The sequence below is a fragment of the Miniopterus schreibersii genome (genome assembly GCF_964146895.1).
Source record: "Miniopterus schreibersii genome assembly, chromosome: X".
In the NCBI taxonomy this organism is placed as follows: domain Eukaryota; kingdom Metazoa; phylum Chordata; class Mammalia; order Chiroptera; family Miniopteridae; genus Miniopterus; species Miniopterus schreibersii.
Window position 1 is genome coordinate 4,702,855 of NC_138104.1, and position 19,059 is coordinate 4,721,913.

The following is a 19,059-nucleotide window of genomic DNA, read 5'->3' on the forward strand; positions in this document are numbered from 1 at the left end:
ATTCATCAGGAAGGGATCTGAGAAAGACTTCCTGGAGGCAGGTGGTTTTTGACCTGAACCTTGGAAGCTGAGTAAGACGTCTAAAGGTGGAGATGGTAATGCCATGTGAGCAAAGACATGATGTGCAACAGAGGAAGAGCATGTTGTTCATTGTGGCTGGAGGGTGGATGTATTTGGAGATAAGGCTGAGTTAGGTAGCAAGGGTCCTAAATGACCTTTGACTGCTAGGTTTAGTAGCATATTCCTGACATTGAGGAGTCCTAGATACTATTTATAGATTGTTTTATTGTGTTTTTTTTCTTTCTCATTACATACTCATTATAAGAAACATGGAAAATAGAGAAACATGCAAAAAGACAGCATAATTCAGCCAAGAGAAAAGCCAGCTGAGGTTTTGGTGAATTTGTTTTCAGTGTTTAATCTATTCAGTGGGGATATACATCTTTACAGCTCTATTTCTTACATTTTTTTCTCCTATCATATTGTAAATATTTTTTGGTGTGATTAAAACATTCTTAACACATCATTTTTCATGAGTGCTTACTGTTCAATCATGGGTATAATACATTTTTTTTTTTTAATCCTCACCTGAGGATATTTTTTCCATTGCTTTTCAGAGAGAGTGGAAGGGGGGGGGGAGAGAAAGAGAGAGAAAGAAAGAAACACCAATGTGAGAGAGACACATCGGTTGGTTGCCTCCTGACCGTGGCCGAGAATCGAGCCTGCAACCGAGGTACATGCCCTTGGCTGAAATTGAACCCGGCACCCTTCAGTCCGCAGGCCAATGCTCTAGCCACTGAGCCAAACTGGCTAGGGCTAGGTGTAATACATTTTATCTAAACATTCTTCTATTGCTGGCTGTCACCTAAGTTCATATTTCTGTATATAAGGGCTATGATGAATGACCTTGTTAATCTTTGTATTGTCAGTGAAGGCTTTTGAGGAAGGGGAGGGACATGATCCCATTTTGGTTTTAGGAGGATCATTCTGGGGATACTATGAAAATTAATTTAATGAGATGAGAGATTTGAAACAGGGGAAAAGGATAGATAGGAGAATATTCCATTAGTTTAGGTAAGAAGATGAGAAATACACTAAGCCTGTGGCAATCAGAATGGAGAAGAGGTGATAAATGAGAAGGACTCTAGGCCGGAAAATGAACAGGAATTAGGATTCATTGTTTGGTAAAGTGTAGCATTAGCATCACAATTTTGTAAAAAAAAATGATTTAAACTCTTGAGCCTCCCCACTCTGCTATGCTAGCTGATGAATAAGAACCTCTGTGGGAGAGCCCTGATTTCTGATAAGCTCCCCTTAGGCCTGTGGGCTGTAGGGTTGAGTGCCTCAGTTTCTTGCTGGCTGTTGGCCAGAGTTCACCCTCAGTTCCTTGTCAAATGGCCTTTCCCGATATGGCTGCTTGCTTCTTTAAAACCAGCACGGGAAAGTCTTTTAGCAAGATATATGTTAAATTCCATTCATGTACACATAATCACGTACATCCCATCACCTTTACAGTGTCCTCTTGGTTAGAAACAAGTCACAGGTTTCACCCACACTCAAAGGGTGAGGATTATATAAGGGTAGGACACCAGGAGGCTGAACACATTGGGCCAACTTTAGAGTCAGTCCCCCACAGACTCTGAAAGGAGTGGAGAGATGGTGAATTCAGTTTTCCATGTGTGACCTTTAAGGTACTTGTCAGCAAAGGTGGATTTGTCATGAATCTAGTCAGTCTCGAGGCCCTGTACTTGAATGGCCCTTTACAAGGCCAGATACCTAATTTTTTATTCCTAATTTCTTATCCTATTTCTAAACAGAGTTGTCTTGAATTATATAAGCTTTAAGCCTTACAAAATGTAGATCTGCTCAGTTGAGTTCTCAGGTAGGCAGTTAGCTTCTTGGGTCTGGAGCTCAGCAGAAAGATCAGTCAGTGCCCAGTGTATGGGTAACCATAGCAGTAATGGGAAAGCTTTCCGTTATTATTAAGCAAACTGGTCCCAGAAGCTCTTGCTAAAGAAGTCCCTCCTGCCCAAAACTCACCTGGACAAACAGCCCCTAGCTATGGCCTGCATCACCTTGGTCCATCAGCTGTTACTAAGAGGTGGTCATTAGTAGGGGGAATCCCTAGATCATTATCCCAAGCACTTTCTGAAGAGTGGAGAGGACAAGTTCCAGAAGACTGCTTTTGTTTCTAGTTCACCATTCTTTGAGAGCTCATATTAACCAAAGAGGAGAAAGTAGAACTCTCAGACATTTGCATGTTCTTCTCTACCCATCTGTTAATCCACTAGGCATCTGCATCTCCAGGGCAAACATGCCTCTGAAGACTGCTGGGCCCAGGCTCCTGTATTGTGTCCAGTAAGGGTCCTTGAACGTTTCTGTGTTTCCTTCTGAATCCAGGACCTTACAAGTTCCTACTCACAGAATGGTGAGTCAGGGAATCCACAGTTAGCTGAAGTCTCCTGAAGATAACTCATGGAGGATAACTTAACAAGTCAAATAAGTTGTAACCCTGCACTTCTCTCCATCTGAGTGCTGGGGGATATTTTTGCCTAAGTTGGTGAGTTGAGAGGATTTCCTACTAGTACCTTATTTTCACTGACCTGGCAGGGACCTCCATAGAAACACAGAGGACTGGTCTTTAAAGTATCTCCAGCATTGGGTCCCAACCTGCGAATCTTGTACCCTAAGGATGTGAAAGTGTCATTAATGCTTCAGGTGCTATATATGCACAGGTAGGATTATCTATAGACTCTATTTGTCCTTCTGGTTTTCACACATATGTGCTTACTATTGTGATATCTGGTTAAGGACACAGGCTCTGGAATCTGACTGCTTGGTTTGAGTTTCTCCATTTAGAACTCATAAGCTATGCAATGTGTAATGATGTTGGACAAATTGCTTAACTTCTTTGAGCCTCACTTCTGTTATCTGTAAAATGGACATCATAATTTTATCTTAGAAGGTTGTCAGGCTTAAGTTAGTTCCAAAAAAAGTGCTTAGAACAGTTTCTGATACAAAGTAAGTGCTGTGTTAACCTTTATTATTATGAAATATGAATTAACAGAACTACTCAATGCATTCTAGCTGGCTCAGTGTTTTCTCAATCAAAATATTCTGAAATACCAGTGCTGTCGTGCTCTTTACATGAGCACAGAGTTGGGGATGAAGCCTAGGGCTCCTGACTACATTTTCCACATCATTTTTGCTACTGCAGACCCTACTTTTTGTCTCTTACAGCCATTGCTTATTGAAAATAAATTGAATTTTTTGTTCTTATTTTTTTTCAGGGCATATTGTACTTTAGTAGCTACATTTTGATATTGGGGGCCACTTTAATTAACCAGCAGTAATTGTTTGGGCACTGTATTTTCAATTAATATGTCCAGAAGAACCCTTGTTCATAATTGTTTGCTTTCATGGTTATGTTATGTATTCATCCAATGCTTTCCTGAGACAATGGATATGTTGTCCTGGATACCTCTCATTTCTGTTTTGAGGTTGGTAAATACATTGCTTCATTGATGTTCTTAAAATGGTTGTGTTATTGAATGCTTTGTGAGCAGCACAAAATGTCCTGAAGAGAAAAATCTCATAGTAGTTTGAAATAAGGCTATTTTTGGTCTCCTCATTCACTCTTGCACATGTGCTTGCTTATTGTATAGCCAGAACCCGGTTTCATTAGCAGTTGTCCTAGAAAGTCATCTTACTACCAGGACCCAAGGACATGTCATCCAGAGATAGTTAATGAATATTAGATCTTAGGTAAAATAAGACCTTTTTTGTGTTTGGTCTTTTTTCAAGATGGTACCTGTGTTAGGTTCCTAAGATTGCTGTAACAAATTTGGTGGCTTGAAACAACAGAAATTCATTGTCTTTATAATTCTGGAAGCTACAAGTCTAAAATCAAGGTGCCAGCAGGGCCATGCTTCTTCTGAAGGCCTCTTCTAGCCTCTGGGGTTGCTGGCAATCCTTGACATTCCAGTCTTTGCTTCCATCTTCCCATGGCCTTTTTGACCCTGTGTGTCTGTGTGTGTCTCCTCTTTCTCTGTGTCTAAATTTCCTCCTTCTTATAAGGGCACCAGTCATTGAATAAAGGCCCACCCTAATCCAGTATGACCTCATTTACCTTGATTATATCTGCAAAATGGGGTCATGTTCACAGGTACTGAAGTGTCCTAGTCAGTTTAGGCTGTTGTAATAGAATACCATAGATTGGGAGGCTTAAACAACAAACATTTAATTCTCATAGTTCTGGAGACTGGAATTCTGAGATCAGGGTGAGTTCTTTATAAGGGCCCTCTTCCTGGTTTATAGATGGCCATCTTCTCGCTGTACCCTCACATGGCAGAGAGAGTGAGCTCAGGTGTCTTGATTCCCTTATAGGGACACTAGTGCCATCATGGGGACTCCACCCTCATGACTTCTTTCAAACCTAATTTCCTCCCAAAAACCCCACCTCAAAATATCACATTAGGCATTAAGGCTTCAATGTGTGAATTTAAAAAATATATATTTTTATTGATTTTTAGAGAGAGAGGAAGGGAGAGTGAGAGTGAGAGTGAGAGAAACATCGATCAGCCGCCTCTTGCACGCTGCCCACTGAGGACTGAGACTGCAACCTGGCCATGTGCCCTGATGGGAATTGAAACAGCAACCCTTTGGTGCACAGGATGATGACACCCAACCAACTGAGCCACACCAGCCAGGGCATCAATGTATGAATTTTAGAGGGACATAAACATTCAGTCCATATCATGGGGGTTAGGACTTGAGCATATCTTTTGGGGGTATACAGTTCAACCCACAACAGTAGCTATTTCCCTTTCCCTCTTATTTTTCCTATTTCCTATATTTTTAAAAAGGAAAATTCCCCCTAGCTCCCCTGAACAACCCAGTAGCAGGATAACTTTATTTATTAATTAGGATAAAAGTCATAGACTGTAAGATCAGGAGGAAGAAAATTGAAGATATGTCTCATTTCTCTTATCTTACCAACTGAGGCCTAGTGGAAGGACAGTAATTGATCAAGGTTGGAAATCTGGTAAGGGGTAGAGCTAGTCAACAAGCTTCTCATCTTTCCTAACCCCCAGGTCAGTATTATTATTATTTTTTGCGTTTTCTCTTGATAAAGATGTTGGCCATGTGCTTAAATAACCAACCTCATGTGACTACAGTACATTGAGGCAAATTTCTATAAAACCAGAAATCACTGGGAAAGTGGAAGCCAAGGCTGGTTCTACCAATATTGGAGTTTTTGGTTGTCTGTGGGGGTGAATTGACAGCCAAAAGCCTTTCCAGACTCCAAGTCTCTCTTCCTTTTGCAGCTCAATCTGATCAATATTTTACTGAGCTATTAACCTGAACTAGACCCTGGGGATTCATTGATCAGAAGAGCAGGTACTATCCCTGGCATACGGAACTCCCAGTCCAGTGAGGGCTAAAACAATGCTAGACTCAACTGTCTGCTCCTTTATCTGAGAACTGTGAGAAAAGCAGTACATGACAGGGGCACCTGGTTTGACCTGAGGGTGGGGGGTAGGAGTGAGGAAAGTTGAGCTGAGACCCAAAAGATGATGACGAATTATCCAGAAAAAGAAGATTGGAGAAGGGTTGGAGGTGAAGTAGTGTTCCCCACAAAGGGAAGGCGTGCATGAGGGCTTGGAGATGAGCAAGGACAACACATTTTGGAAGAACTGAAGGAAATTCACTTTGACTGAAGCACAGGGTGTGGGAGGAGGGCATTGTGAACATCTTTTGCAAACTTTCTTTCAGGATTTGATTTGATTTTTTCTGGAGGCAGTGGGAACTCGTTTCAGGGTGTCTGTGCATGGAGTACACTTTCAGACTGGGGACTCAGTTCCTAAATGAGATTGAGCAGAGCTTTATTTTTGAATAAAGAAGGCTTCAGGATATCTCTATTGTGGATAGAGCCACCTTTCCAGTCCTTCCTCCTCACTATACGTTGCTTAAGAATTAGCACCAGCAATTGTCTCAGGCTCTGGACCTAGAAAGTTTTCTTTAGGGTATGGTTTGTAGTTTTTAGACTGTGGTTAAAGGCATCTCTCTTCTCTTCTGTGTGTGTGCCCCATATATGTGCACATACTGGCCCACACAGAAGCACTTATAGCCAGTACACATTGGGCTTGTTTTTTTTTGAACTTAATCACCCTAATAATACCCCACGGCCTTCTCCATCTTTTTGTAATAGTTCACTCTGAGCTAAGAATTTCTTACTATCTGCATTTACCTTCTCGCACTGAGTTGAGCTATGGTTTCCTCTTCTCTTGTTGAACATATCTCTTGTGCTTTCCATCTTCAGAGAATTCCTCAAATTTCAGTACATAGAGCACCCTTTTCCCCCCCAATTCTGTTCATGGTGTTGCAGTTAGTTCCAGTTAAGGTGATGGAGATTAGTTTATCTCAGTGTCTTTCAGGCTTTTTTGATTATATTATTGCTCCCCTAAAGATCCTTTTTAGACATTTTTCTCTAGTTACTTGTGTATGAAATTTTAATGGCAGAGATGTTTGTATATTTGTTTGTGTGCTGTATGTATGTCTGCTTTATATACAAAAAGAATAAGTATAGGCTTACTTACACTTTATAACATGCTGAAGTAAGAATCCTGATATTTTAAAGGTAAAAGCAAAATTGAAAATTAGAAAGCTACTAACAGTAAACTTATGTGTTTATTTGTACTTGTTGAGTAACTTTTATTTACTTAGAATTGCAACTTTTCAAATTACTTATGCAAGTTTCCAGTTTTAGAAATACATAATGATAATAGCTATGTGATCAAATTTAAAAAAATTCATTCAAAACTTATTTTCTAGTATGTTAAAACATTGAAAAATTAAAATAAATTAAAAAATTTTTGTGAACTTAATTTTTAACTATTTTTTTAAATTTTTATTTATTTATTTATTAAAATATCTTTATTGATTTCAGAGAGAAGAAGGGAGAGGGAGAGAGAGATACAAACATCAATGATGAGAGAGTCATTGATCGAGCCCGCAACCAGGCATGTGCCCTGACCGGGAATCGAACCCTGATCCCCTAGGATCCCAGGTCGATGCTCAACCGCTGAGCCACACCCGGCCGGGCTAATTTTTAACTATTAATTGATGTGGGAAAATAACTTCTGATTTAGCTGCTACTGCTAGATATTTATTCAGATCTTGCTGACAGTTTTTCTTTGCATTTGACATAATTAAACATCAGTTGAATTATGTTTTTGAATTAAGTAAAATATAAACTGAGGATGAAATATAAACTATATTCACAGGATAGCCAATGGCAGCTAATAGGCACACACAGGCCATCACTTGCTATATAACATTTAGAATGAGCAATCATTCAAGAGGTTGTTTTCCAATCACAACCGTGTGTTGACTATAGTTTTGTAGCACTGATCTGCATGTTTTGTGTATCATCAATGAATTCATTGCCAGTGCTGCTAATGTGATATCCAAGAAAACCCAACAGGAGAAAATAAATGCTAAGCAATAAGATTTTGTTGGGTAGGGTGAGCTTTTGGAGGGCCACAAATCATTGTAAATGTTTTTTAGCCTCCCTCCCCTCAAAACAATTTTCACACCCTCGAAAGGTGTATCACCTCCAAGAGAATGCATGATTTATCTGATTGTATCCTCTTAGAAGTCTAACATTTAGGGCCCATGAAAGCTGCATGCTAAAAGGATATAGGGGAGAGGATCAGAAAAGATTCAGATCATAAACATTGGCCTGGAGAGCAGCCTGATTGGGGCACTGAAACAAGGGGAATTAGGCTCATTGTATCCCAGTAATTATCATACAATGACCAATTGGTGTTCTATATGCTGTTTAATTTGTGAGCTGTGTACAGGCATTGACCATTTTATCTTGTTCTGTTGCCAATATCTAACATAGTGTCTTGCTCACAGAAAATATTTGTTCATGGAATAGAGAGAAGGCACTGCAGATGGACTTGGCCTATTTAATGGGCTAGGTGAGGGATGGATCCAATAGGAAAAAAAGAAGGTGCATTATTCATTGGGACTCCCAAGCTACCATCTCCAAGCAAATCCTTCTCTTCAGTACCACCTTGTCTACCTCAGCCCAAGGGAGGAAGTTATTGTGGACAGTTGAGTTTAACCATTTTCATTTAGATACCAAAATAATTTTAAATGAAAAGTTTGAATGGGTATCTTTCTCAAATATACTAGTCACTACTTTGTTTTTGAACTGCTGAATGCAATTTACCTTTCACTGGAGACTCAAAATCTCCCTAAGAAGAATTAATTCTTGAGGTATGGGAGCATTTTATCCTGCACCACATGGTCTAAGACCACTCTTTTTGAGTTTTTGGGCTGATATTCCTGAGTTGGGGCTTTTTAAAATTTATTTTTGGTCTCCTTTACTGGCTGGCCAGTAATTGTCACTTTGAATTGGTGGTGGCGGCCTACTGGGAGCATTTGCTCTCCTCCCTCTCATTTGATGGTTCTCAGATGTTTAGATAATGATCAGTAGCAAACTTTATAAAAACTTCGTGTAAAGTAGGAGAAAGAGACTTCTAGTGAGGAGTTGAGGAGCTCTCCTGTGAACAAAATTTCTAGAACTGTGTGTGTGTGTGCACTTGTGCACCTTGAAGAGACCTATTCTGCCCCTCTTCCAGTTACCATATAAGTTCTGGATAGGTGAAATATGCAAAAAAGTTTTGTGCTGGATAAGCAAGTAATCGGTGTAATATCTTCTCAGAAGAGTTTATGGAAATTATACGTATGAGGAAGTTTAGCTTTGTCTCAAAGGCTGTCCAAGATTCCTTTTGTGGGTGCTCATCCTCGAAACGGGCTGTATTTCCAATTCATAGAAAAGGTAACCCATGGGAGATCTAGGCTGTTTTGTATATTTGACATGTACCTGCTCAAGTAATCTTATCAAGTAACACTATCCAACAGTGTTTTTAAAATGTGCTAATTAACATTTGGTTGGGAAATGTAATTACTTGAATGGGAATTTTGACCTAGATGCTCAACTGCTATTCTTAGGAAATTTTAAACTTAAACAGATTTTTTTCACCAAACATACTAACCAGATATAATATTAGTGGCCATTATAAATGTGAGCACTTCAAATTTTCAGCATTTGTAAAGATTGAGTCCTTGCGTATTGACCCTGAGTCTATTTAACAAAGTATTCTCGATGTAACACAGCATGTGGTCCCTCTTTTGATGTCAATTCCATGTTTATAATTAAATTCTTAAATCTTTAATCTTATGTATTACAATAGTGTGTATTATGTTGATAAGCCTGGAAATGGAAAACCTTTGAAATGGTGCAAATTCATGATGTGTTAACTATCACAATTTGAAGAAGGCAGTGTGAACATCCTGAAAGACTAGAGGAAGAGTAAAGAATAGAAGTAAAGCAGAGAGAGTAAAAGAATCCTCAAGGGAAATAATAGGGCTTTTATAAACACATTGCCAAATCACTGAGATTGACAGCTGAAAAGGTCAAGGCCATTTTAACATTGCAGGAGACTAAGTCCAGGTTGCCTTTGAGAAATAATGATGTTTTGAGTAACTCAAAATTGTACTTAAGATTTGGTATTGGAGACAAAAAGGAATCACAGCAGGACTCCGAGGCCGGCCACCTCGTTGGCTGACCAATCCCTGTGCTCTGGGCAGGGGGATCAGGACACTACCTGATCTGCCTGCATGAATCTCAAAATACTTCCCAAACATACAAGCCTCTGGGGTGTGTGTGTGTGTGTGTGTGTGTGTGTGTGTGTGTGTGTGTGTGTGTGAGAGAGAGAGAGAGAGAGAGAGAGAGAGAGAGAGAGAGAGAGAGAGAGAGAGAGAGAGAGAAGGCCTGTTATGCATTGACAGCAAAACTGACATTAGGTGAAGTTTCATTAAAGCCAATAGGTCAAGCACAGGTCCCCAAATGTGGGTTTTGTTGAACATTGCTGGCCTTTCAGTGTTCAGGATGGACATACCATATTTATTTGTTTCTGTTTTTCAACAAAGATTTCATGATGCTTTACCATAATATCTCATGGCTTCTTTTAACTATTGGCCACTGATATTAGAAAGTACAATTACATTGCAGCATTCTGGATCAGAGCTGATTTGGGAAGACATTTTTAGGGTAATTGCATTCAGAGTCATTATTTCCTTTTAATTCATTTGATAAAGCTGTCCTTTAGGATTTATTGTGTAAGCTATATACACCAAACATGTTCTCTCACTGGGAAATTGTATTTTCCTCACTAAGAAATTTTAGCATTATAGTCCCTAAGTGTAAGGAGGTGATTCCTGGACAGCGTTTGAAGTTCTACTCTGAATATGCAGATATGTGTTCTGTATGGGACTGCCCATGTGGGTGTGAGGTGAGGGAAAAAGGAAATACAAGGACCGAGCAGTTGTGGGAGGAGGGCAGGAGCTGAGAAGGAAAACAGTTATCATCCACTGCTGTCTTTGACTTTCCTGCTTGTCTCTCACACTTGATAAGTATGTATGTAGAAAGTCTTTCAAAAGCCCACACACCCTGCTGTCAAGGGAGCACTTTGCTACTCTTCGGCATTTGCAGAAGGAAGGGAGGATGTTCACATAAGCTGGGTTCCTACTATGTACCATGCACTTTCACACATGCTTTGTGTACCCAGAGTGCCACAATGTGACCTTATTTGGAAATAGAGTCTTTGTAGATGTAATCAAGTTAAGATCAGTTAATACAGAATTAGGGTGGGCCCTAAATTCATTGACTGGTGTTCTTATAAGGAGAAAGAGATTTGGAGACACACAGAGACATACAGGACCATTTGAATATTGAAGCAGAGACTGGAGTTTTGCAGCAACAAGCCAAAGAATTCTAAGGATTGCTGGCATCATCAGAAGCTAGGAGAAGCTAGAACAGCTTTTGGAGGAAGCAAGATCCTGCTGATGCCTTGATTTCAGACTTCTAGCCTCCAGAACTGTGAGAGAATAAATTTTGGTTGTTTTAAGCCACCCGGTTTGTGATTTTTTGTTATGCTCACCCTAGAAACTAAGACACTCTGTAAATAAGGATTTAGGACAACTGGGAGAGATAGGTGCTCTTAGATGCCTTGTTATAGATTGAGAAACTGACACTTATTGAGGAAATTCTGCCTCATCACAGCACAGGTATTTTGTGAGTGCCTGTGATTGGGCTTAACACTTGGAAGATTATAGATGGCTAAGTGTGGCCTTCGACCCCAGGATGCTCCCTGAGTATGTTTATGGAGTCTTCTGTATTGTATGTGTAGCAGAGGGGGGCTGGCAATGGAGATGAGTTTTCCCCATAGACCATGTAACAGGAGGCTTCTTGTCCTGGGCTTCCCTCATCTGCTTACAGGCTGCTTCGGTCTCCCCCTTTATTTGGTGTCTCTTCTTGATTCAAAGAAGATTAATAGGGATAAGCCAATCTGAGGAAATTCAGATGGAGATGTGCCCCCAGAAGCTCTCACCTGATTCTTTCCTGACTCATAAAAGTTGAGACAATAGCTTAATATTTCCTGGAGAGAGTGTTGAGATCCTTTTTAGGCTGGTGACTTTTGATGTGGACTTTGAGGAATTTCTCCAGTGGGTAAAGGGAGGGAGGCAGAGTGGAGGCATTGTTTGGAAGGTATTTCAGGCTGATGAAGGAATAAGAGGAGAGGTACATAGAGACACTGGGGCTAGGTGGGGCTTGGGCACCAATGTTAGTAACACACAGCTGGAGTGTAGGTTGTATGGCTTTGTGGGGACAGGAGGAAGAAAGGGAGGTTGAGGCCATGATGAGAGTATCTCTTCCTTCCCTTTTTCCTAGTTTTAACAGATTTATTAAAACACCATTGACAAATAGCATACTTCAAATGTACAGATTGATAAGTTTTGATATATGTACGCTGTGACACTGTGAAACCATCACCACAGTCAAGATAATGAATATATCCATCACTCCCAAGTTTTCTTCTACTCTTCTATAATCCCTCTCTCCCATTCCTCCCTGACCCCGATGCCATACATTGTCCCTAGGAAGTCACTGGTCAAGAAGTATTTCTTAAAGTATGGTCTAAGGACCCCCAGGCAACCCTGAGTTCCTTTGACGGGGTCTGAGAAGTCCTACCATTTCTAATTACATATCTATAGGGCTGGAGTTTTTTCATGTACTTCAGGTAAAACAACCTTTCACAACCTCTCAAAAATGAAGGCAGAATGTCGACATGAAAATCCAGCTGTCCTCTAGTAAGCCAGACAGTAAAGAGATTTGTTAAAATGCAAAACAGTATTGGTCATACGTACATTTTTGGTTGTTTTAAAAAATATGGTTATTTTACATAAAATATGGTAATTTTAAATTAAAACATGGTATTTATGTTACTATGTAATTTTATATATATATATATGTGTGTGTATATATATATATATATATAATTGTAATAGGTTTACTATTGCTAATTTTACATACATTAATACCTGAATATTTAAAAATTTCTTTCAGTTATAATTTCTAATATGATAAATATTGACAGATGTAACCCATATAAATAAAAGCTCTTTGGTTTTCACAATTTTTTTTTCAAGAAATTGTCCCGCCACCCCTGCCACCTCTCAGTTATTTTTCAGATCCTGAGATCAAAACGTTTGGGAATTGTTGCTATGGAGGGCTTTGAAGGCTATGCAGAGGTTTGTAGAATTTTTTCCCCAAAGTAGTCGGGACCTGTTGAACAAATTTCCAGCAACTGGGTGCCAGGATCTGACTTGGTTTTGGAAGGAGGCCTCTGGCAGCATCAGGATAGCTGTAGACTATGGGAGTCTAGGCATGGAAAAAAGAGGACCTGCCTGAGAGGCATGGTTGTGGGGAGTGTAGAGAAGTGATTTGCCTTCAGGGGTAATCAGGACAGAGTTACAGTCCTAGGGCTTTGTTCTCAGAGGATGTGGAAGTGAACTGCCCCCCTCTCAGGCAAGGGTTAAGGGGGAAGTAGTTTTTTGTCTACAGGGTTTCTGGCTGGACTATGGCAGCTGTTCCAAACTACTGTGCCTATTAACTTGGGCATGTGGAATTAGCCACTCAGATTACCAAATAAATATCCAAAGCATAAATGTGCTTACAGACTCCTGGCTTTCTTTTCAAAATCTTCATGGCATGTTTCTCAGAGGCAAGAAATTTCCCATTGGCCTTTAAATCTCTTGGGTTTCTTGTACTGCTTATTCTGCTTATCAGAGGGAATGTAGTGTTTGCATTGTGGAGCCCTATCTTCCACAGTGTGTTGTTACAACATTTTTATTTTTGAATGGCCTTAGATGATTCTGCAAATGCCCAGACATTCTTCTTTGCATTAAAGGAAGTCTGTCAGGACCTCTACTTGCCAATATCTCTTTAGCTTATATTATGTTTGGATGACGATAGCCACCACCACCATAATGAAGTCCCTAACATTTGATGAATGCTTATTCTGTTTTTCCCCCTCATATATTAGTGCATCTAATCCTCATAAAACCGCTAAGGGAGTTATTATTTTTATTTCATTCTACAGACGAGGAAACCAAGACTCAGAGTGGTAACACTACTTGCTTAAGGTCACATGGCTTGAAAGTGCCCAAGCCAGGAGTTGAACCCAGCCAGACTGGTGCCCAAGGCCTCTGTATTAACAGTTGCATCATTCCTAAAAGCCAAACACCACTTCTTCCCTCAGTCTGGTAAGAATTAGAGAGACTTACTATTTAGCAGCAAATTTTGAAGAACCACGTACTTAGTTAAAGTTTTCTTGGAGAGAGTACTTTGTTCTCTGGAAGTTTACACCTTGTCTATTTTTATTGTCTGTGATGCCATTTATGATGTTTTTATGTGGTGGTATTTTTATCGTTCTCTTTCTGTTGACTGTCATTTTTATTTGCAGAACCTATAGCTGATTATCTGTGCTATTTTTTCACTTGACAACTAAAATATTGACAATAAATATCTCAGTCACTGCTTGCAGCTTAGAAAAATGTGGTGAAACACATTTATCGTAACTCTGTTTTGGAAATGATCTGTCTTCATATTCAGGAGACAGATGCACTTGTAAGGAACTGGTGTTTATATCACCAATTTAGATCTCACAGAAGGAATGAGGTGGTCTATCTTAGCCTGGGGGCTCCTCAGGCAGTGCCTGTTCTTTGAGTGCTTGAGCCCTGCAAAGTCTTAATTCAGCCTGATCACCAGGGAACTCTTTTTCTGACTCTTAGACTAATCAGTATATTGGTCCCAGGGTGCACCAAACCCATGACCTTACATTTACTGAAGTTATGTGATTTGAGCTGCATTATCAGGCATTAGCTTTTAGCAGTCATTTAAGGAATACTTACTGAACACCTACTATGTGTCTCTTAGGAACCAGAGTACTGAATAAGATCGATATGGTCTCCATATTTATGGTTTATTAGATAAAACAGAACATTGAAGAGCTAAATATGAATAAGTTAATAAGAGGAGTGGGAAAAGACTGGGAAGGAGATGAACAAACAAAATCAAGATTCTTGTCCTAGTCTGTGGGTTTTGAGAAGGCTTCTCCATGAAAATGACTTTTCAGCTGGAATGATATGGATGTGGAGTGGTTATTATATGATAAGAGAGGAGAGCATTGTAGGTGGAGGGCTCAGCACGTGTGAAGTCCTATCAGGAAAAGAAACAGTGAATACAGAAAAGTTTGGCAGGGCTCGAGTAGAGCTAGTGAGCAGAGGGTGGCAGAAGATGATGCTGGATTGGAACCTTTTTGTGTAGCAATGGGAAGTCATTAAAATACTTTAAGCCTGGGGTAACATGATCCAATTTGCATTTGCATTTTGCAAAGATCAATGCAGTTACTATTCATTCTATAAATAATTATTGAGCATTTGCTACATTCCAGGCATTGTCTTGGGTTCTGGGAATAAGGAAATAAATAGACCAAAAAAAAATCCTTGCCCTCATGGAATTTACATCCTAGTGTTGACATGGGGCTGGGGTTGGTAGGGTGGGTGGGAGATAGTAAAGAAACCAACAAATAAACATAGAAGAGCAGCACTGGTCCAGGGGTGTGCAGTGGGGAAATGGTGCCAATTTATATGGAGCAGTAAGGGAAGACCACACACAGAAGGTGGAATTTCAGCAAAGGCCTGGAGGAAGTTAGAAATTGAAGCTTGAGGGAGAAGAGTGGTCCAGGCAGAAGAGCAGATACAAAGGCCCCAAGGAGGACCATTTTGTCCTTAGTGCAGAAAGAGCCCCTGGGCTGAGTGAGGGACAGTGTGGCTAAATCCTGCTGCCTTGCTCCTTTGTCCTTTTGTACTTTCATATCAGCTTCTCAAAGTCAGTGAGTGCTGTGGTTAAGAGCCTGGGTTTTGTAGACGAGCAGAAGTAGGTTTCAATCCCAGCTTTACCACTTATTGGGTGTTTGGACTTGAGAAAGTTACTTAATCCCCCTAAGTCTCAGTTTGCCTATCTGCAGTGTGAGACTAATAAGAATATGTACCCTGCTCTGGCTGGTGTGGCTCAGTTGATTGGAGCATTGTCCAGTACACTGAAAGGTCATGGTTTTAATTCCCAGTCAGGGCACATACCCAGGTTGTGGGTTTGCTCCCCTGTCTGGGTGCTTATGGAGGGCAGCCAGTCAATGTTTCTCTCTCACATCAGTGTTTCTCTCTTTCTCCCTCTCCCATCCTCTCTCTCTGAAATCAATAAGAACATATCCTTGGGTGAGGAATAAAAATATATATATATATATATATATGTACCTCACAAGGCTGTTATGAGGCATAAATGAAATGATGCATGTAATATGCTTAGCACAGTGCCTGGTGTACCCAATAATTGCTAAATAAATGTTGGCTGCTATTGTTACTATTGTTGATATTGATTCCAGTGGGTCCTTTCAACTTTGCATTGGTAGAGGACAGTCCCCAGTCAGTCTTGGGAGAGAGGAGCAAGGGAATATCTACTCTTGAACCCTTACTCCGTGACACAGTCTTCAAGGATGGTGACTAGACCTGCTCATCTCTGTCTTCCCAGGGCCCAGGTAGTGCACTGGCCAAGAGCAGGCACTGAATACAAGGCAAAGAGCTTGAACTTGAACCAGATATGTAAAGGTTGTTTCAGAGTGTTTTGAATTTTTTTTCTTAAACACACACATAATCCCTACTGAGTAGGCAGTTGTGGAAAAATGCCAAAAGAGTGAGGTCTTGAGTAGGCCATAAGATCAAATCCTAGCCTTACTGTCATCCTGGATGTGACTCTGGGCATGTTATTTAACCTCTCTGATCAAGGTTCTCTCTGTCAACAATTAGAATAATAATGCTTACATTACAGGTGCTTGTGAAATATCATGGTTTAGATAGGTAAATTGCCTGCCTAAATGTCATTCCTTCTTCATGCATTGACTGAATGCCTACTCTGCACCAGGCTCAGTACTAGGTGTTATAGACTGTTCAGAAAAGAGTTAACATGGCAGGTCTGACTGCTGTCGTTTGAAAGGCCTGCTTACAAGGTTGGTCCCTGGCTGGCATCTGGGAATTGGATTTCAGGAGGGTTCCTACCATTCCCTAAATGATAAGATGTCTCACTGTGCCTAAACTGTACTAACAGTGTGGTTTATGCTGAATTCAAGAAGTCGGGAATTTTGATATGTGCTTGGTAGATAGTGTCTATGAGACCAGCCCAAAGAAAAAACCCTGGGCACTTAGTCTAATGAGCTTCCCTAGTAGACAACATTTCACTTGTGTTGCCATACTTGTTGCTGGGGGAATTAAGTGTGTTTTGTGTGGCTTCCCTTGGAAGCTTGCTCTGGATTTCTCCTGTACGTGTTCCCATGTACTTTTTTCTTTTGCTGATTTTGCTTTGTATATTTTGTTGTAATAAATCACAGCTTTGAGTGCAACAATTTGTTGAGTTCTGTGAGTCTGAGCAAATCATTGAATCTGGGGGTGGTCTTAGAGACTTGGACATGTGGATATAGATATAAATGTAAGGCACACTCTTTGCCCTCAGAAAACTCACACTTTAGATAAAAAGTTTAACATGTCAGTATATAATTACAATACAGTGAGTGAGGTTACTGTATGTACGTGGAGGGGTGGGGTAGCCCTGGGGAGAGGCATTGATTTTAGCCGTGATGGGCCAGGAGAGCCCTTTGAGTTGAACCTTGAAGGGTAATTAGAAGTTAGCTATGTAAAGCTGGAGGAAATGACATTAGACACCATTAAAGCCTAATAGGCTCTTCTAAGTCATTTTAGATTTGAGTCACTCTTTTCCTTATAAGTGTTTGTTTAATGGCTTTATGCTCACTCATTCATCAAATGTGGGTTGGGGACTGACTTTCCTAAACCACTCTGTGCTATAATGTTGAGGCCCGAGTGAACAGGAATGGTCCTTACTTTCAAAGAGGGTCTGGAAGTTTGTGTGCTGAGATGTTTGGGTTTTGAGGAAATTATGATGCAAGGTGAAGGCTGAGATGATGAGAGCACCAAAGCTAGCCTAAGGGTGGAGAGTCAGGTAAAGCATTTCCTTAGGGACAGGGTCTAGTTAAAAGGAGAGGTAAGTTTCTTTTTTACCCTTTCCTTTTTTTCTTTAATTTTATTTTTCGATTACAGTTTAAGATCCAGTATTATTTTGTATTAGTTTTAGGTGTACAGCATAGTGGTTAGACAGTCATATACAGTCAAATCTCAGCTATTAAATGTCTCTCATCTCAAGCAATTCAGTTCTTGACCAAGTTGTCCATGGAAAAATATGTCTTGGTTGTTGAACAAAACTTTGGTTCTCGACCCGACCATCCTTTAATGCTTATAACCTGTATGATCAATCATCCATCTCAGGTGACAATCAAAGGAGAGAATGAATGAGTATGAGTCAGTTTACTGCTAAACCTAGCTTTATTAACATCTCAGGAAATTGTGCTGTGAATATTTTCAAGTTTTTTTCCTTTTGTTGCTGCTGCTTATTATTAAATACCTACAGTAAGTCACAGTGGGTCCTAAGAAAGTTAGTGATAACAGCAAAGTGAAAAGGAAAGTTGCGAGAACAACAATAGAGCTTAAAAAAGGAATAATTGCAAAGTATAATAGAGGTGTTTGAGTTTCTTCTTTTTTTAAAAAAATATATCTTTATTGATTTTAGAGAGAGGAAAGGAGAGGGAATGAGAGAGATAGAAACATCAATGATGAAAGAGTCATTGATTGACCACCTCCTGCATGCCCCCGACTGGGGATTGAGCCCGCAACCTGGGCATGTGCCCTGATTGGGAATCGAACCCCGATCGCCTGGATCCCAGGTCGATGCTCGACCGCTGAGCCACACCCGGCCGGGCTGAGTTTCTGATCTCAATACTGAGTATGGCATGGCAACATTGATGCTTAGCACAATTTTAAAACATAAAGAGACCATAAAGAGTGCTGATGTTGCTAAAGGTGTGGAAGTGCTTGCAAAACAACCATCACAGGCAATTGATAAAGGTTAAAATGGAATCATTTGAGGGTCTGGAATGGATTAATTCAATTTACATTATTTCTAATTGGAAAAAATGTTTATTTTCAAACAAATCTCTTCTTGAACAACCTGTCAGAATGAATTAAGTTCAAGAACCAAGGTTCCACTTTACAAAGTGTTCCCTGTGATATTTCCAGCACCCACTTTGCAGGTCAGGGGAGTTTCAGCCATGACAGGAGAAAGGCATTACAGGAAGAGGAAACAGTGTGTGTGAAATACTGTGACAGGAGGTTCCATGATGTCTTCTGAAAACAAAAAGTAGTTCCTTGTATCTGGAGAGGAACATATGAACAGGAGGTAGGCAAGAGCAATATTTTGACAGGTCAAGCTTGAGGAAGCAGGTAAATGGACTAAGTGAGCTATATTGAGGAATCGGGAGAGTAAATGAAGTAGGACATGTAGAACAGTTGTTGGGCAGGGTGAAGTCCCAGGTAAGGTTAGACACAATGAATATGTAGTGGTACCAGTCCATATGGCTCCTCTATTGATCAAGGTTTGGGAGTTTGTCAAAAGGGGGAAATGGATGGAAAAGGAGGCACAGAAGTTAAGGACATTGGCAAAAGAGTGACTGAAGTGAA

General features: G+C 40.2%; 1 protein-coding gene across 10 annotated transcripts in view; it reads left to right on the forward strand.

Annotated features, from left to right (window-relative positions):
- The window catches only part of FGF13 (fibroblast growth factor 13), a 441,864-nt gene that overhangs the window by 54,234 nt on the left and 368,571 nt on the right, over positions 1 to 19,059 (forward strand). For 2 of the 10 annotated variants that reach the window (XM_081125292.1, XM_081125302.1), the window contains one exon: positions 13,521 to 13,683. The exons of the other annotated variants lie outside the window; for them this stretch is intronic. The gene's annotated coding sequence lies outside the window, so the exon portion shown is untranslated. The remainder of the gene's footprint in view (positions 1 to 13,520; positions 13,684 to 19,059) is intronic. 10 annotated transcript variants of the gene reach the window in all.